The sequence below is a fragment of the Heptranchias perlo genome, chromosome 10 (assembly GCF_035084215.1).
Source record: "Heptranchias perlo isolate sHepPer1 chromosome 10, sHepPer1.hap1, whole genome shotgun sequence".
In the NCBI taxonomy this organism is placed as follows: Eukaryota; Metazoa; Chordata; class Chondrichthyes; order Hexanchiformes; family Hexanchidae; genus Heptranchias; species Heptranchias perlo.
In genome coordinates this window covers 22,487,283-22,506,405 of record NC_090334.1, presented here as the reverse complement: position 1 = coordinate 22,506,405, position 19,123 = coordinate 22,487,283, and the positions used below count along the sequence as shown (strand labels likewise).

General features: G+C 43.0%; 1 protein-coding gene across 4 annotated transcripts in view; it reads right to left on the bottom strand.

The window, feature by feature from the left end:
- Nucleotides 1-19,123, bottom strand: part of LOC137326342 (alpha-(1,6)-fucosyltransferase) — a 707,679-nt gene that overhangs the window by 625,077 nt on the left and 63,479 nt on the right. The window contains exon 1 of one of the 4 annotated variants that reach the window (XM_067991338.1): nucleotides 17,313-17,333. The exons of the other annotated variants lie outside the window; for them this stretch is intronic. The gene's annotated coding sequence lies outside the window, so the exon portion shown is untranslated. Of the gene's footprint in view, nucleotides 1-17,312; nucleotides 17,334-19,123 lie in introns of those variants that run through there. 4 annotated transcript variants of the gene reach the window in all.

The following is a 19,123-nucleotide window of genomic DNA, read 5'->3' as shown; positions in this document are numbered from 1 at the left end:
TGTATATACATTTCCAGAAGGTGTTCAATAAGGTGTCTCACAAGAAGGTTGTTTCAAAAAAGGAAATGTAGCAGCATGTATAAAGTTGGTTGACGGACAGAAACAGTATGTTGGGGGTAAATGAGCATTGCTCAGATGGGAGAAGGTTTAGAAGTAGTGACCCAAGGGGTCAGTGCTGGCTCCACTTTTGTTTTCAGTGTATCTAGATATTTTGGACTTTGGTTCAGGGACCACAAACTCAAATGTAATAACAACAGGAACAATGGGGGTTTGGCATACAGCGAGGAAGACTGTTCAAGACTTCAGGAAGACAAAGCACGTAGTAGCTGCAATTTAACGTGGATAAGTGTGATGTAATACATTTTGTCACACTATCTCCCCAGAGTTCTATATCTGTTTTGAATATTTATCCAATCTTCCCTTAAAAGGATGTAATGGTCTCTGCCTCAACTACTCTGTGGCAAACATTTCATACTCCAATAACCCTGTGTACAAAACAATTTCTCCTAATTCTCGCTCATCATCTTTTTAATTTTAAATTGATGATTTCTCATCACTGACCGCTAAACCATAAGAAAGAGACTTTCCATATTTACTCTATCAAAACTTTATTAAGTCTCCTCAGCCTTCTCTGCTCCAATCAAAATCGTTCCAGTATCTCAATCGAAATTGTTCCATTATCCGAGTCTCTTATACTTAGTTTTTAATCCATGGTATAATTCTGGTGAATCTAATTCGTGCACTCTCTCGGGCTTTAGTGTCCTTTCTATAATGGGCCACCCAGAACTGCACCCAGTACTCTCTCTGTGGCCGAACCAGTGTTTTGTATAAATTTAACACTGCTTCTTTAAACTTTTACGCTGGGCCCCTAGTTCTAAAACCCAAAATACTGCTGGCCTTGCTTTATGGCTTTAGATACCTGCACTCACACTTGCAGGGAATTATATATTTAAATCCCTAGGTCTGTCTGTTCATCCAGAGCCTTCAATATTTTTCCAATGAGTGTAGACTCCCACTCTGTTTTTCCTCCCAAAATGTACTAAAATTTCCACTTCCGGGATGCTGTCATTAGCTCACATCCTATCACTTTTGTGCCAAATTTATAGCCGTAAAAACAAGAATTTTGCATGAAAATTGTCGTACAGAGGAGCATAACTTCAGTAGTGTTTGGCTGCACCACTTCGATAAAATCTGTGGTTCAACAATAAATTGATGGTCTGTTAGCTCCAGCGAAAACCGCTGGAATTGATCCCAAACCCTGGAACACAACATAAATCACGTCACTGCGTAAAAGCTGCCCTGAATCCACTTACCATCACAAATCAGAGAGGCAGGTGCTTCACAGTGCGAAAAAAAATCAGCCCTATCGGCTGGGGGTGCCAGCTTCTCCCAAAAGTTCAGCGCAACTGCAGCTGCATGGGCACGTGGGCCCGACAAGGTTTTTAACAGGCCTGCACTTTTTTTAAAAAAATTCATTCTTGGGATGTGGGCGTCGCTGACAAGGCCATTTAATGCCCATCACCATTCTCCCTTGAGAAGGTGGCAGTGGGCCGTCTTCTTGAACCGGTGCAGTCCATGTGGTGAACTCCCAACAATTCTGTTAGGTAGGGAGTTCCAGGATTTTGACCCAGCGACGGTGATAAATGACGATATATGTCCAAGTCGGGATGGTGTGTGACTTGGAGAGAAGCTTGGAAGTGACAATGCTCCCATGCGCCTGCTCCCCTTGTCATTCCAGGCGGCAGAGGTTACGGGTTTGGATGGGTTTCGGAGTTTCGGAGAAAACTTCAGCCTTGCAGTTGCACGAGGTCAACCGGGGAGCAGGGGGAGAGAAAGAGAGTCAAACAAGGTAGACATGAATGAGGAGTAATTGTTTCGTGCATTGCCCATGTGAGCACAACAAAGGCATTGTTCCTGCAACACTCTAAATCCTCGTCCTTATACCGAATTACCAGGCATCATATTGCTAGCTATCAATAGGGCTGCAAATATGCAGCTTAGAAGCTCCTAAACAGTTTGCAAGTGATAGGAGGGCTGAATTTGCATGTTGAAGTATGTACTTGTAGTTAGTCACAACATCAAGTATCAGGAGAGCACAGCTGGAAGACTCATTTGCCATCTAGCACTGAATCAATCTGGCACTGGGTATGAACTATAACACTTAATCAGTCGGATTATTCAGTGTAGTTGTTATTCCAGTGTGAAAGATGTTGCTTTTAATTATTTGTTTAGACTAAATTGCACATCAGAAATGCCACGGAATTTAGTGCCGTGTGATGGCAGCAATTGGTTTCATAATGGTCCTGGACTAAAAGCCCAGAGATTCTGAGTTCAAATCCCACCATCTCAAGTCATGAAAATGAATTCAATAAATCTGGTAATTTGTGAACTAACATGTAAAAATCCACTTTCAAGGAAGGGAACCTGTCACTCCCTACCTGGATTGGCCTACACATGACTCTACTCCACATGTTTAAAACTCTCTGCAAGACATTTCAGTTGCACAATTACTGCTCAAGAAGGCAGCCTACCACCATCTTCTCACAGCAATCAGGTATGAGCAACAAATACAGTCTTGCCAGTCTTCCCATATTCGAAGAACAAATAATAATTTCAAGAAAAACAGAACATAGATCTCTTTGAAGTTCAACATACACCAACCTTAGCTTGAGCCTTCTGGGGTGAACACGCTTTAGCTATGAACAAGGTTGAAAAGGTGGCTTTAAAGCTTGAGCCAAGAAGGAATCATCAATAATGCGATCATTTCAACAAGCATACAAAGAGAACTCTGGAGGCTGGTGTAAAATCTAACAATTATGAAGGTCCCCTAAACAACATCAGTTCTGCTATCAGATGCATATTATACAGTGGGCTGGATTCTTCTCCCATTGGCAGGTTGGTGGAGAAATAGCAATCATTCTTGATACATTTACTGCTTCTGGGAGGGAGTGACATTCAGAACCACTCCAGAGACTTGAGCACAAAATCTAGGCTGACAATCCAGTTCAGTACTGAGGGAATGCTGCACTGTTGGAGGTGGTGTCTTTCGAATGAGACATTAAACCGAGACCCTGCCTGCCCTCTCAGGCGGACGTAAAAAAATCCCATGGCACTATTTTGAAGAAGAGCAGGGAAGTTCTCCCGGCGTCCTGGCCAATATTTATATTTCAGCCAGTACCTAAAAGGAGTTAATCTGGTCATTACCTCATTACTGGTTGTGGGACTTTACTGTGCGCAAATTGGCTGCCGTGTTTCCTACATTACAACAGTGATTACGCTTCAAAAGTACTTCATTGGCTATAAAGCACTTTGGGACATCCTGAGGTTGTGAAAGTCTTTCTTTCCTTTCTTTATTGCAGCATTTAAAAGGGTACAAGTGTTTCCGCAGAGCAGCTGACTGCAGTGGCCAACGTGTCTGACAGTGTAGCAACCTCAGGAGTGTCAACAACTGGAAGGGCCACCAGATTCTCAGATGCATAAGCAAAGGTCCTCTTGACAGACTGTTAGGCACTGAGAGCAGGAGAGTCCCATAACAGGCTGGTTCAGGCTGTAAGGAGAGAGGTGACAGAAGCAGTCAGTACAATCTCCACCATCCCAAGAACTGCCATACAATGCAGGAAGAGGTTCAATTACCTCACAAGGTTGGCTAAGGCACTGGTGTCAATACACGTCCACTGCCGCTCATACAACCTTCACTCACTTCCCTACGGCATCTGGGGCGGGGGGGTCACGGAAACCCGATTATGCAAAGGAAAACCTCGAAACACTGAAGCACCATCTTAAATAACAACCACTGTGTCAACTCACATAGTCTGCCATAAGGAATTCTGCTAGTCTTCAAGAGCACTTCATTTAAAGGGACAATGTAACTCTTCGTCTCATCATCATAGCATGCATGCACTTATATGCTTTCTCAAAGTATTGCAATGCCCTTATATGCAGCAACTATTTCTTCAAAAGGGAAATATCATTGTCTGCGCAGCTGAACAAGCTCTTCTGTGTTCAACATCATACAGGGTGCCTTGGGAGGATGAGGCCAGCCACTGGGCACTTGCAGATCCACAACTCCTGCCATGTCCAGGTCCACAATTCCTGTCACTTCATGACCAACTCTATCACGGCATCTTACTTGCGCCAGCACCAGCCTAGAGACACCAACTCAGGAGGAAGTAGTTACTGAGTCAGATTGAATCACTGAGCACTAGTGAGATGAGAATGAGGAACTGGCAGTGCGAGAGGGGGAGAGCGCTGTGAGAGTGGAGAAACAACCGCTCTCAGTGGAGAAGCCGAGTGACCCAGATCTCAGCTCCCAATCTTCAACTGAGCTACGATTAGGGAACATCGATCTCATGTGCAGGCTGTGGAGACAATTACCATGCATATGGATGAAATAATGGATGTGGGAGCAGCACCCACATCAGCAACGCATTAACATTAATGCAAAGAGAACCATTTATAAATGTCAGCTGGAACAGCAGCCAGGAAGGGAAGTTGGCTGGTCAGCAGTTTAGTGAGAATGGAGTCATAGCATGATACAGCACAGAAGGAAGCCATTCGGCCCATCATGCTTGTGCCAGCTCTTTGAAAGAGCTATCCAATTAGTCCCACTCCCCTGTCCTTTCCCCATAGCCCTCTAACTTTTTCCCCTTCAAGTATTTATCTAATTCCCTTTTGAAAGTTATTATTGAATCTGTTTCTACCACCCTTTCAGGCAGGGCATTCCAGATCATAACAATTCGCTGCATAAAAAAAACTTCTCCTCATGTCACCTCTGGTTCTTTTGCCAATTACCTTAAATCTGTGTCCTCTGGTTACCGACCCTTCTGCCACTGGAAACAGTTTCTCCTTATTTAATCTATCAAAACCTTTCATGGTTTTGAACACCTGTATTAAATCTCCCGTTAGCATTCTCTGCTCTAAGGAGCATAACCCCAGCTTCTTTCATCTCTCCACATAACTGAAGTCTCGCATCCCTGGTACCATTCTAGTAAACCTCCTCTTTAAGGCCTGGACATCCTTCCCAAAGTGTGGTGCCCAGAATTGAACACAATATTCCAAATGGGGCCGAACCAGTGTTTTATAAAGGTTCAGCATAACTTCCTTGCTTTTGTAATCTATGCCTCTGTTTAAAAAGCCAAAGATCCCGCGTGCTTCTTTAATAGCCTTCTCAACTTGTCCTGCCACCTTCAAAGATTTGTGTACGTACGCCCCCAGGTCTCTCTGTTCCTGCACCCTCTTTAAAATTGTACCATTTAGTTTATATTGCCTCCCCTCATTCTTCCTACCAAAATGCATCACTTCAGACTTCTGTGTTAAACCTCATCTACCATGTGTCTGCCCATTCCACCAGCCTGTCTATGTCCTCCTGAAGACTTATGCTATCCTCCTCATTGTTTACTACATTTCCAAGTTTCGTGTCGTCTGCAAACTTTGAAATTATACCCTGTATACCCAAGTCCATCTCATTAATATGTATCAAAAACAGCAATGGTCCTAATGCCGACCCCTAGGGGACACCACTGTATACTTCCCTCCAGTATCCGTTCACTACTGCTCTCTGCTTTCTGTCCCTTAGTCAATTTCATATTCACGTTGCTACTGTCCTTTTAATCCCATGGGCTTCAATTTTGCTAATAAGTCTATTATGTGGTACTTTACAAAACGCCTTTTGAGAGTCAAGTGAGCTGGAGGTGGTTCTCATGGATAAGATGAGATCCAGAAGCCAACACGGCAGCACAGTAAAGCTGAAAAGCCAGCAGTGCACTAAAGCACAGTACTAACGCTCAGTGGGTGATAGCAACAGGCGGGCTGGAGCAGGTTAGCTTAAACTGCAAGATATTGAGTGGCAGAGTTGAGTCATGGTGGCTGAGGCATATGTTGCAGACCAACAGAGCAGCGCAGTCCAGATGGCAGAAAAATCCAGGAAATCAAATGTGAGCAGAGTCAGCCATTGAAAAGAGCACAGCTAAAATCACAGAACAAGCAGGTTCGACGATGGGCAATGTGTTTTGTACAGGTAGTTTCAACTTGTAGACTGAGCTAAAATGTACCCACTATTCAAAGCAGGGGGCCTTAAGCCGTGAACGAGAGGATACTGGGGTAGAGAGAGCAAAATTTGGCAATGGATGGCTGTGGCTAGATTTGTAAGAGAGAGGAGGTCAGTCAAGTGCTGTCAGGCCAGGAGATAATTTCTCCTTCGGAAAGTCCCCCAAGCCACTAAGTCTCCAGGGGAACCCATCCCAGTAAATTCGATCTCATCTCACTTAGGGGGCAACACCTAGTCGCAGGTTTCTAGGAGCGCGAGCAAGTAACTTAGCTAGCAGCCACGATATTAATAAGTTGTAGAAAGAGCGAATGGAATTTTTAGCATCTTCTGGAAAACGCTGCTCTGCAACTTTGGTACTTGCTCTGTCTCCAAATCTGATCGTAGACTAAGAATTACACACAAGTTTTAGTGCTGATCGGGCTCAAACTCATATCCCTCTGGGTGACATCCTTGTGAACGAAACAAACAGCATGTATTGGTTAGGACAGACAGCACAACGTGAGTTGAAGTCAGTGATAGAATTTTATGCTGCATTTATATTACAGCTCCCACTGTGCAGCAATGCTGTTAGTATGAATGAGGTGGCACTCACGCCTCCAGCAGCATGAAACACAACCTCGTTGAAGCAAAGCACGTCTGATAACAATCAAGGACAAATGCTGGATACTGCTTAAGGACAACTGATTCTGTCTGTCCAAAAGCAAGCTAAGTTTAGAACCCTCCCATCAGACCAGCAATGTAGTTTAAGCATTGGTGGTCTGAACGAATCTTTCTTTCTTCTCCCATCACCAACCTTGCTGTGCGCAAATTGGCTGTTGAGTTTCCTACCTTAACAGAGTGACTGCACTTCAAAAGTACTTCACTGCCTGGATAGTGCTTTGGAACATCCTGTGATCATGAAAGGCGCTATATAAATGCAATTTTTTTCTTCTTTCTTTCTCCACACCCACCCCACCCCCCGCCCCCACTTCCCTTATGATGGTACTTCTGCAAATAGAAATATAAAGAGATGACTGCAGTGTTTGGACAACAACAACTACTTGCATTTATATAGCGCCTTTAACGTAGTAAAACGTCCCAGGGCAATTCACAGGAGTGATTATCAAACAAAATTTGACCCCAAAAACACAAGGAGAATTTAGAACAGAGGTAGGTTTTAAGGAGCATCTTAAAGGAGGAAAGAAAGGTAGCAAGGTGGAGGGGTTTAGGGAGGGAATTCCAGAGCATAACATAGAAAAATAGGAGCAAGAGTAGGCCATTCAGCCTTTTGGGCCTGCTCCGCCATTCAAAATGATCATGGCTGATCATCTAACTCAGTACACTGTTCCTGCTTTTTCCCCATATCCTTTGATCCCTTTAGCATTAAGAAATATATCTATCTCCTTCTTGAATACATCTGATGACTTGGCCACCACTGCCTTCTGTGGTAAAGAATTCCACAGGTTCACCATTCTGAGTGAAGAAATTTCTCCTCATCTCGGTTCTAAATGGCATACCCCGTATCCTGAGACTGTGACCCCTGGTTCTGGACTCCCCAGCCATCGGGAACATCCTGCCTGCATCTAGTCTGTCTAGTCCAGTTAGAATTTTATATGTTTTGATGAGATCACCTCTCATTCTTCTAAATTCTAGTGAATGTAGGCCTAGTCGACCCAATCTCTCCTCATACGTCAGTCCTGCCATCCCAGGAATCAGTCTGGTAAACCTTCGTTGCACTCCCTCCATGGCAAGGACATCCTTCCTCAGATAAAGTAGACCAAAACTGCACACAATACTCCAGATGTGGTCTCACCAAGGCCCTGTATAACTGCAGTAAGACATCCTTGCTCCTGTACTCAAATCCTCTTGCAATGAAGGCCAACATACCATTTGCCTCCCTAACTGCTTGCTCCACCTGAATGCTCGCTTTCAGCGACTGGTGTGCAAGGACACCCAGGTCTCATTGCACCTCCCCTTTTCCCAATCTATCACCATTCAGATAATATTCTGCCTTTCTGTTTTTACAACCAAAGTGGATAACCTCACATTTATCTATGTTATACTGCATCTGCCATGTTCTTGCCCACTCACCCAACTTGTCCAAATCACATTGGAGCCTCTTTGCATCCTCCTCACAGCTCACATTCCACCCCAGCTTTGTGTCATCTGCAAACTTGGAAATGTTACATTTAGTTCCCTCATCCAAATCATTGATATATATTGTGAATAGCTGGGGCCCAAGCACTGATCCCTGCGGTACCCCACTAGTCACTGCCTGCCACCCGGAAAAAGACCCGTTTATTCTTACTCTCTGTTTTCTGTCTGTCAGCCAATTCTCAATCCATGCCACTATATCCCCCCCAATTCCATGTACTTTAATTTTGCACACTAACCTCTTGTGTGGGACCTTATCAAAAGCCTTCTGAAAATCCAAATACATCACATCCACTGGTTCTCCCCTATCTATTCTACTAGTTACATCCTCAAAAAACTCTAGTAGATTTGTTAAGCATGATTTCCCTTTCATCAACCCATGCTGACTTTGTCCAATCCCATTAATGCCTTCCAAGAGTCATGTGATCACATCTTTTATATTAGACTAGCATTTTCCCCACTACTGATGTTAGGTTAACTGGTCTGTAATTCCTTGTTTTTTCTCCCTCCTTTTTTAAATAGTGGGGTTACATTTGCCACCCTCCAATCTGCAGGAACTGTTCCAGAGTCGATAGAATTTTGGAAGATGATCACCAATGCATCCACCATTTCCAGGGCCACTTCCTTCAGTACTCTGGGATGTAGATTATCAGGCCCTGGGGATTTGCCAGCCTTTAGCCCCATTAATTTCCCTAGCATTATTTTTTTTACTCATACTGGTTTCCTTCAGTTCCTCCCTCTCACTAGACCCTTGGTTCTCTAACATTTCTGGCAGGTTATTTGTGTCCTCCCTTGTGAAGACGGAACCAAAATATGTGTTTAATTGTTCTGCTTAGGGCCTAGGCAGTTGACGGCACGGCCGCCAATGATGGAGCGATTAAAATCGGGGATGTGCAAGAGGCAAGAATTGGAGGAGCTCAAAATTCTCAAAGGGTTGTAGGGCTGGACAGAGATAGAGAGAGGCGAAGCCATGGAGGGATTTGAAAACAAGGATGTGAATTTTAAAATCAAGGTGTTCCCGGACCAGGAGCCGATGTCGGTCAGCGAGCACAGGGGAGATGGGTGATGGGACTTGGTGCAAGTTAGGATACGGGCAGCAGAGTTTTGGACGAGCTCAAGTTTATGGAGGGTGAAAGATGGGAGGCCGGCCAGGAGAGCATTGGAATTGTCAAGTCTAGAGGTAACAAAGTGTTGCATTGCTGTTAATGATGCTGCCAGTACTCTCAAATCCACCCTGCAGTGTAAATCAAATGGTTTCCAAAGCACTGGCAACCTGTCCTACTGCAGAACTGGAAGAAGCTCTGCCAAACAAACATGACACTCAGGGTCAGACGGCAGTCCACAGATTTCCTCTATCACAGTTATAATGGCACTTGAGCCCCAAGACCAGGAGACAGGCCGGTGACATGTTCCTACCTAGGTGTCCGTTATTTTCCCTCTCAACTGTACCAGGTTTTGAGCCACCAACCAAGTACCACACAGTGTCCTGCTGGAGCACCTCTGGATTAAATGCCGATTAAGTTTTTTTTTTAAAAGGACTCCTCGGTGCGGTGGAACTGAATATTCATATTTCCCGTCACCTGCCTCCAAACTGCAGTGGGCCCACTGCAATTACAAGCAGGAGTCTGTTCAGGGAGCTGTGGCCTGTGCGTGACACACTCCATTAAAGTTGCCGTGCACAGTGCGAACAAAAAATGTGTTCGACTCTGCAAGCAACTGATAATTTATTGGCTGCAATTCATGACTGTTAATCAAACTAAACACCCCAGTCACACTGCTAAGCAGGCAGGCACAGCTACCAGTGTGACTAATCTGCAGTTAATTCATCCAAAAAGATTCCCCATCTACTTGGTTATTTTCTTCACATATATTGGGAAAATATTGTGGAACAAGGTAATTCCATCACTAGGCCTGCTTTAGAATATTATCCTATTTCATATATTAAAAATATATTAACAACTGTCCTGCTCAGCAGAGGTTGCGGTGGCTGTTTGGCTATATTATAAGGCATGTTTGTTTTAGCTGCAACTATTTTTTCTCTTTCTATGAGTTTTCTTCTTCTCTTTGAATATGGCGGTGTGCTCTCCTACCAAACCCCACTCTTGCGGAATAGTATGTGACACTCCATTCTTTGGCCTGCCTCTCACAGATAAGATGGCCAAAGCGTGAAGGAGCCAAAGGGGACTCGGTAAGATGCATTCTTTCCGCAATGCAGTTAGCTACAAAATAGAAGACTTACATCAAACAATAAAATATGCTATTTACTCAATGGATGGGCCTGACTGAACAATATATAAGCAATGTAGTTAGCTATGCTGGATAAATATATTGAATGGATAGCTTGACGTACTGTAGTCTACACTGGAAGAAAGCCAATAAATTTTCGTACTAACCGTAAACATATTTATACAGAGTAGCAATTTTTACAGGCTGAACCAGTGCGAAACCTTCAAATGATGTACCACTAGAAAAATCATAATTTGGGCTTACATCATGGGCCAGCTGATGCAGTCTCATACACGTCTGCTACACTGGAGTGGCTGCTGCCATCAGCTTCTAAACATGAACCAGCAGGCTGAGAAGATTATTTTAAAATATAGTTCTCCAAAGACAGCAATGTCTAACAACTTAGCTGTTTCATGCTCATTTGCATCATCAATGAAACAGGGCATTAGAGTTCTCCACCTTGACTACTTAAAGTAAACATAGCTTTCCGAAAATTTGTCTGTCAGTCGGTATTAAATTAACACTAGGTTGCCTGGCACTTTGCAGCTGGCCTCGGTTGTGAGACAATAGGATCTTTCCCAAGCTAAATGAGAACATTTTCTTGCAAAATTATTTATTGTTAGAAAGGGTTTCAGCAAGTGCCAATGGATAATTATTATTCATTTTTGGCTTTCACGGTTTCTTAGTTTGCATGGTGACTCTGACTCATTATCTCAAGCAAACATACAGTTGTCTGAAATCTGCTGCTGGGAAAGGCCTGCTCATTAAATCCAGTTCTCAGCCAAGGAAAAGGAATGTTTGATATTGTCAGAAAAACACATCAAGAAAACACTGCATGAGATCAGTTAGGAGGTACACTGCCAGTGTGGAGTTGAGCAATACACTCCAGAAAGGTGCCAGGATAATTCCTTAGTTTGTGCTGAGACCTCAAGTGATGCAGCAGCAGAGGTGCAACAGATGTTGAGCATTCCTCAGCTTGTTGTGGGGCAGGGGGGGGGGGGGGGGGGGGGGGGGGTGGGCTGCGGGGAAGGGTTCTGCTCCCAATAGTAGCAAGCTTGGCTGGGGTGTCAACCCTCTTCCAATTTGAATCACCTGACCTTGAGGCTCAAATGAAGAACATCATCAGCAAAATACTAGAGAAAAGCCAATCCCTCAGGAACTATTCCCTAGTGTAGGTCACTGTCTTCATCTATGGGAGAAAATAGGGGCAGGAAGGAAAACCTGGAAAAAAGCAGAACATTGGAACTGGGTTGTTTATTTAGTCAGCATAAAACCCTTTCAGAATAGGCGCCTTGATCAGATTGCAATTCAAGTTGGTGGAATCAAAGTCTTCCCTCTCTTCCAGCTGAAAAGCTAAGTAAAGTTAGTCTGAGCAATCTCCACTCAAGTTCTACTGGACGTGATGGAACAACAGTTTCCTTAATCAGTGTAAATTAGCAATTCCATTCAGAGGGCACAAGGTTGGTTGCTGTGGAAAATGGAAGCATCCCACTGGTGCAGTCTGGGATGTTCTTTCTAAGGTTTGTTTGCAGCACTTTGTTCATGTAAGTGAGATTTACTTTGCAGGGAGAATGGGGAAGGATTATAGCGACATGCAGAAACGTGTCAAAAGGTTAATCAGAAGGGCAATGAGAGACCTAGAAAACAGCAGAATTGCAGAGGCAAAACATAACAGTAAAAAATTCTGTCAGTACTCCCATAGCATGTCGGAGAAGAGATGAGAACTTGAAAAGAAGCAAACAAGCTTGAAATTGAGGACGATCACAACACAGTGAACATTCTGAATGATTACTTCATCAAAATATCCACAAGGGAAGACGTGAACAATGTGCCCTCCGCCCCCCCCCCCCCCGCCCTCCCAAAAAAAGAAAGCATCACAGCAAAATTAATGACTTGATATAAATAAGATGGAAGCCATAGATAAGCAGAAACGGCTTAAAACAAATCAATCTCCAGAGATAAAAAGTATTTATCCCAGAGTACTGAGACTAAGGAGATTTGTGAGACATTGACCAAAGAAAATCAATGAACACTGGGGAGAACCAGTACACTGGAAACAGGCTAACATGGAATTCGTTCAAAAAAGATGACAGAACAGACACAGGCAACTACAGACCCATTACTCCTACTTCAATTCCATGTCAAATAATGAAATTTATTATGAGGAATGAATTTCAGGATTATCTGTTGAACAACCATCTCGTAAACATTTTGAAGGGGAAGATCCTACCTGAATAATCTCCTTGACGTCTTTGAGGAAGTAACCACCCTCAAGGACTGCGGTAACCCGATAACATCGTGCACCTAGACTTCCAAAAGGCATTTCATAAAGTTGCACACAAAATGCTACTAATCAGACTCAAAGCTGTAGCGATTCAGAGTAAGACTTGGAAATGGATAAGAAATTGGCTGAAGGATCGAAAGCAAAGAGTTAAAGGTGTCATGTCAGGCTGGGGAGTGGGGTGAAGTACTGACCAGGTGTCCCTGGGCTCAGTGTTGAGAGAAAAAAAGAATTTGCATTTGTATGGTGCTGTCGTGCAAGTCTTTCTTTCTTTTCTGTTGAAGTGGGAAAGCTATGTATGCATCATCAGAAGGCAAGCATCATTGTTCATTTCATTAGGTAGCTTGCAACTGCCATATGTGCTACACGACCAACTCATAGTGATTAGTCACGTAAATTAAACTTGCTTTGATTGCCAACTTGGAGAGAAAACTCGTGCCTTTGCCATGATTGTTTCAAATCTGCTGGGACACAAGGCAAGTTCTCAGTCAGGCTCTACTGTGCCAAGGACATGAATCAGAGCAATACTTGGATCAAGAGGCTGACATATTGGTGGGCTTAATGATCCAGGACTTAATTTGACAGGGTCAGAGGTTTGTGCCCCAAGACAGACTATTACTAGACACTACTGGAAGCATAAAGTAGGCACTGCAGAACATTAAAAGCATTCCAACAGTTGGCTTCCTGAAACCTGGACAGGAGAAGAAAGGAAGAGACAAAACTAGCCGGACACTTGTTAATTCAACATAAGGATGCAGTTGGGAGAATCAACAATGGCCCTAACAAAATTTTAGCAATCAGCAAGAATGGCAAATTGTTCAATGCCCCACTGAACTTCAAACTAATTTTGATAGGACCTGACCCAAAATAACACAACTGAATCCTCAGATCAGAATTCCCATACCCTGAATGAGATAATTGTAAATAATAAGAAAATAAATTTGGGCAGGGGGTTGGGGGTGCAGTGGGAAGAAAGAAACGGTAGCATAAAGGGTGACAGGTTGACAAAGACTTGCAACAAATAAAAACTTTGTTCCCAAATCACACTCTTACAATAAAATGGGCAGGACCACATCCAGGTGGCAGCATTTTGGACAAGTTCGAATTTATAGAGGGTGGAGGATGGGAGGGCAGTGACGTAAATAGTCTAGCAGTGATAAAAGCATTGAATAAGGGTTTCAGCAGTGGTGCGGCTGAGGTTGGAGTGGAAGTGGGCAATGTTGCAGAGGTAGAAGTAAGTACCCTGGCGATGGATAGGGCATGAGGTTTGAAGCTTAGCTCTGCCGTTTGCACACTCAGATTCAGGATAAACAAGCAGCCATCGAGGAGAACTGAAGTCATTGGTGGGGATCCAAAGTAATGGTTTTGGTCTTCTCAATGTTCAGCTGTAGTAAGCATGACATGTTGCCAGAAGGGCAAATTGAGAGCAGGGAAGTAGTTGAGAGGTCAAAAAAGGTAATCAGCGTACAGATGGAAGCTGACCTCACCAAGGGATAACATGTATGGGGAAAAGGGAGGGGTCAAGGATAGATCCTTGAAGGATTCTGCAGGTGACAGCTTGGGAGTGTGACAAGCCATTGATGGAGAAATACTGGCTACAATTTAATAGAAAGGGGTAAAAACATGCAAAGGCAATGCCACAGAGCTGGACAAAGGAGAAAAGCAATGGAGAGGGATGGCATGGCCAACCATACTTCAGAGGGGTTGATAGGGGTAAGGTGGACATGGCACCAAAGCAACAATCACAGAGAAGATGGCGTTGGTCAGAGCTGTCTTGTTGCTGTAAGAAGTGCTCAACCTGTACTGGAGGGATTTGAATAAGGAGTCTTGAATGCTGGCAGGAGATGAAAGATTCACATGTCAGACTTGATCCAGATTATCAAGCACAACTATAAAACTGCAGTGTTGGATGGGTTATTTGGAAAGATACAGAAAATGTTTTAGAATGGATTCTCGGGGTATTGTGATGCATACATGTCAACTGTCAGCATTTTGGAGCCTGGTCAGTGTGTTTGCTGACGAAAATCTTCCCTCAGCTGAAATCCTTTCCACTGGCAGAAAATGTCTGGTCTGAGCAGTGTTCAGCGGAGAGGAAGGTGGGTGGGGGGAGGTGAGAAATGGATGGCTGTGAAGGAGGATGGGAAGGAGGAGTCTTGAAAGCTGGCAGGAGATGACAGATTCAGTGGCCTGAGAGAAGAAAGGGTGGCTGGAAATAGGTGGTATTTGCAAAGGACAGATAGGCAAGGGCTTTAGAGCTGGAATGAGAGTAGGGGGAAAAAAACAAGGTATTAACAAAGGCAGCTTCAGGTCTTGTCTGAGAGACAAAAAAAAAAATCAATTACTGGATGGTAGCCGAGTCCAATTTTTTTGTACTCAGTCACTTGCTGGGGGCAGGTAAATTTATTAGTGTTCTAGTCGTTGCCCAGTTATAATCCTGCAATGGCTGTTTTGTTGAGCCTGAATCTTCATTCAAGGTGAACACATTTACTCACCAAAATCAATAGTTGCTGGACACTTTATTAGAACTTAGTTTCTCCGAAAGGACAATATCGCAAAGGAAATTTGTTGAGAATTATCCCCAACTCCCTTCAAATCAGTTGGGGAGAGAGTCATGACAGGGAGCCAGTGATGCCTGTCATTGTGTCGTGCTTTAGCTAGGAAATTAGATCAGCTTGCAGATCGGTGGTTACGATTGCAGTCTGCCCACCAAGCGAATATTATGTACAACAGTGACTACACTTCAAAAGTATTTCATTAGTTATAAAGCGCTTTGGGAGTTCCTGAGGTCATGAAAGGCGCTATATAAATGTAAATCTTTCTTTTTCTTTCTTCCATTCAACATCACTCAATTCATATTATCTGATATATTTAACTTTTTTCAGCACTAAATTCCCACATCACTGTTACTTACACTGCTTAATTTGCACTATTGAAATATTTAGAGCAGATGAATGACTGAATTTATCAGCAGTAGATTGTGACATATCCTGTGGGGTTACAGAAGCACGATTCCATCTGAAATTAGTTTTGAGAATATATTTTGCAATTTTTTAAATATTTAGTCATGTGCAAGGTTAGCAAATCGACTGCAATTAATGTCAGCTCATGCAAGGACCACTGAAAGTCACAGGCAAAACTTGTGAATGTTCATTCAAATTTAATTTGAAATACGCAGATGGTGTGGGACATCCCTTCATTTTAAACAAGTTTTCTGACAAGGGAATTTGAATACTGTCCACTCACCACTGGGAAATGAACCTGAATCCAGGAAAGAGTGATGGGAAGACAATTTTTTGTCTGCTGGCTGCAAGGGTGAGATGTTTAGGATCTGGATTGCATTTCCTAATGAGAACAAGCTCACAGTATCAAACTGGTTGAACAATTCTGCAGAAATGTCCGCTTTTAATTAAGTGAAACCAACTACTATTCTCATTGAAACAAATGGAAACATGGAATGGGCCGTGGAAGTGACATATTTCAAGACTGTGTTGTCTCTCTGCAGTTTTAGTGTCAGCCCTGGCTCAGTGGTCGCACTCTCACCTCTGAGTCCGAAGGTAGTGGGCTCAAGTCCCGTTCCAGAGACTCGAACACAAAATCTAGGCAGACACTTCAGTGCAGTACTGATGGAGTGCTGCGCTATCGGGGGTGCCGTCTTTAGGATGAGACGGTAAACCGAGGTCCTACTCAGGTGGACGGAAAAGATCCCATGGTACGATTTGAAGGGGAGCATAAGGGTTCTCCCTGGCCAACATTTATCCCTCAACCAACACCCAAAAAACAGATTACCTGGTCATTTATTTAATTGCTATTTTTGGAACTCTGCTGTCCGCAAATTGGGTCCGCGTTTCCTACATTACAACAGTGACTGCACTTCAAAAGTACTTCATTGGCTGCATAGCTCTTTGGGACGTCCTGAGGTTATGCAATGTCTTTCTTTTTTTTCCCCCCCATCAGTAACATTCAAATTGTGGTGTCTCAACAAAGGTCCAGTAAGTAGACCATTAAGGGATTTACTTCTGTGTAAATAATTGATACTTGTAATTTGTGCTTCATTTGAACTTAATCTAATCAGACTTCAAAATGTGTTCTATTTTGCTTACCACATCAAGAACAGGGCAGACTATTTTGCCACTCTAATAAAACTGGCGAAATCAAGTGCCTGTTGCATCTTATTGCAGAGGTAATCAGGCACAACATGAGGATCTTTAACCCCAGACAAGCACCTGATAGTGTGAATTTTTCCCAAAACTTGTGAGCTCAGACACATTCTTAATTTACTGCCAAGTCATGGCAAATTGTGGGCATTTTTGTGCTTGCAAGCAGAAGGAACTAAATTGAGACTGCTCAACGGCAATTTAATTAGGTCCCCAACTGCCAGCAATCTGAAGATATTTTGATCCCAACCATCCTGGCTGGATTCAAACTCAAGTCCCAGAGCTTTACCAAATGACTCCCACAGGATTTAACTCACCAGACCCCAAAAAGACAAAGGGGAGGCCAAGTGGGAACATTAAATTTATGACATACAATCTTCTCCTTACACCTGACTTCATATTCAGTAATCTTGGATCAAAATAATTTCCAAAATATCTTTGCTACTACTTCAGTAAAATCTATTACTCAAACCTGAATCCTGTTGGAGCTGTTTTCAATACTAATACTGCCCTCTCCTTTTTCCTTCATCAATCTCACCCTCGGCTGGCTTTCTGCTCTTCTTGCAAATAATTCTACTGAATAAAATAAGTTCAGTTAGAAAATCTACATAACAGGGCTCCACTATACTTGACAAAACACTAAATTATTTACAGGCGTTGTCAAGAGCTCAACCAATGTTTGAACCATATTAACCAGAGAAGAAAGGCAGCGGTGAAGGTCCTGATCAAAATATTCCGCTCTTACTGCATTCCTTTCCAGGCTTACCATCCAACAGTGTACAGCACAGTAATAAACTACACTTAAACAATGGCACAAACAGCAATAAGTTCATCAATAACAAGCTTCATATTGTCAGTTAAGTAACTAGCCTTATTTGGTCAATACTCTAAGTGGTGATAAGCTACACCAATGCAGGTTATGCTAATAAGACAGTTATTCAGTAAAATAAATAGCAATAAGGCCAATCAATTGAGCATTCAGGAACAAACCCCATCCCATCAATGCAGTAATGAACTATTTTGTCAATGCCAGATGCACCAACTATTCTCAGTAAATGCATTATGCAGCAGTCAATCCTATTTAGTAGGTGTGGATTCAGCTCCAACATTTTCAGTGCAAGCTTCTCTCATCAGCATTATTCTTGTTAACACAACCTTCTATGCACTACCTGCCCCCCCACCCCAATATTGTGGGTTAATACCCATAACAGTGGTATTGGCACATCCACAAGCCAATCATGGCTCCAGAATACACCTTTGATCTGCATCACTCATCACCGAATAAAGCTGACTGTCTGGGATGATTGTCAAAGGCCCGAGATGTACAATGGTCAAGAGTCAAATTGGGGATCTATTTTCCAGCAAAATAGAGACTGACTTGTGTCCAAATCTATCATCAGACAATGTAACCTTATTGGGTCAGTGAAATTGCCACTTTCTATCACGCCTATTAATTTTTACTTTTAAGGTAATAATTAGTAATACCTTTAAGGTAATTGGCAAAAGAAAGAGAGGGGAGATGAGGATTTTTTTTTACGCAGTGAGTTATGATGATTTGGAATGCACTGCCTGAAAGGGTGGTAGAAGCAGATTCAATAATAACTTTCAAAAGGGAATTGGATAAATACTTCAAAAGGAAAAATTTGTAGGGCTATGGAGAAAAAGGGAGTGGGACTAATTGAATAGCTTTTTCCAAAGAGCCAGCATAGGCACAATGGACCAAATGGCCTCCTTCTGTGCTGAATGATTAAAAATAAGCCAACAATTTGGTTGTTCAATCTGAATACTGCAGCCGCTTTTCACAGACAAGTACCTAAGATGAAGTTAATATACTTGTCTACATTAAAGTCTGTACTAAGATTTAAAATCCCTTACGGTGAACCAGTGGCAAGGTATCACAGTGCACCAAACAATGCTTGGGTGTACATTAAACAACCAGCCAGCCACAATGCCAACTTCATTTAGTATAGTGCCTTACGTATAGAAAGGTCCCAAGGCACTTGACAGAGAATGGAGAAAAGATAAGTAGAAATAATGGAAGGAATAGACACTGAGCCATGGAGAGGTGGAGGCGATAGATGGAACAGATTAGGAAGGGAGACTGAACGTTTGGTCGAAGAGAAACTTTTTTTTAAAAAAAAGTAGGTGGATGGATTTAGGGAAGAAGTTCGCGAGAGTAAGGCTGAGACTGCTGAAGGTTTCTGCCACCAATGGTGGGGCTATGGAAGGGGGTGGATGTTCACAATGCCAGTGAGGATAGGCATGACAGCGAACTGGGACTTA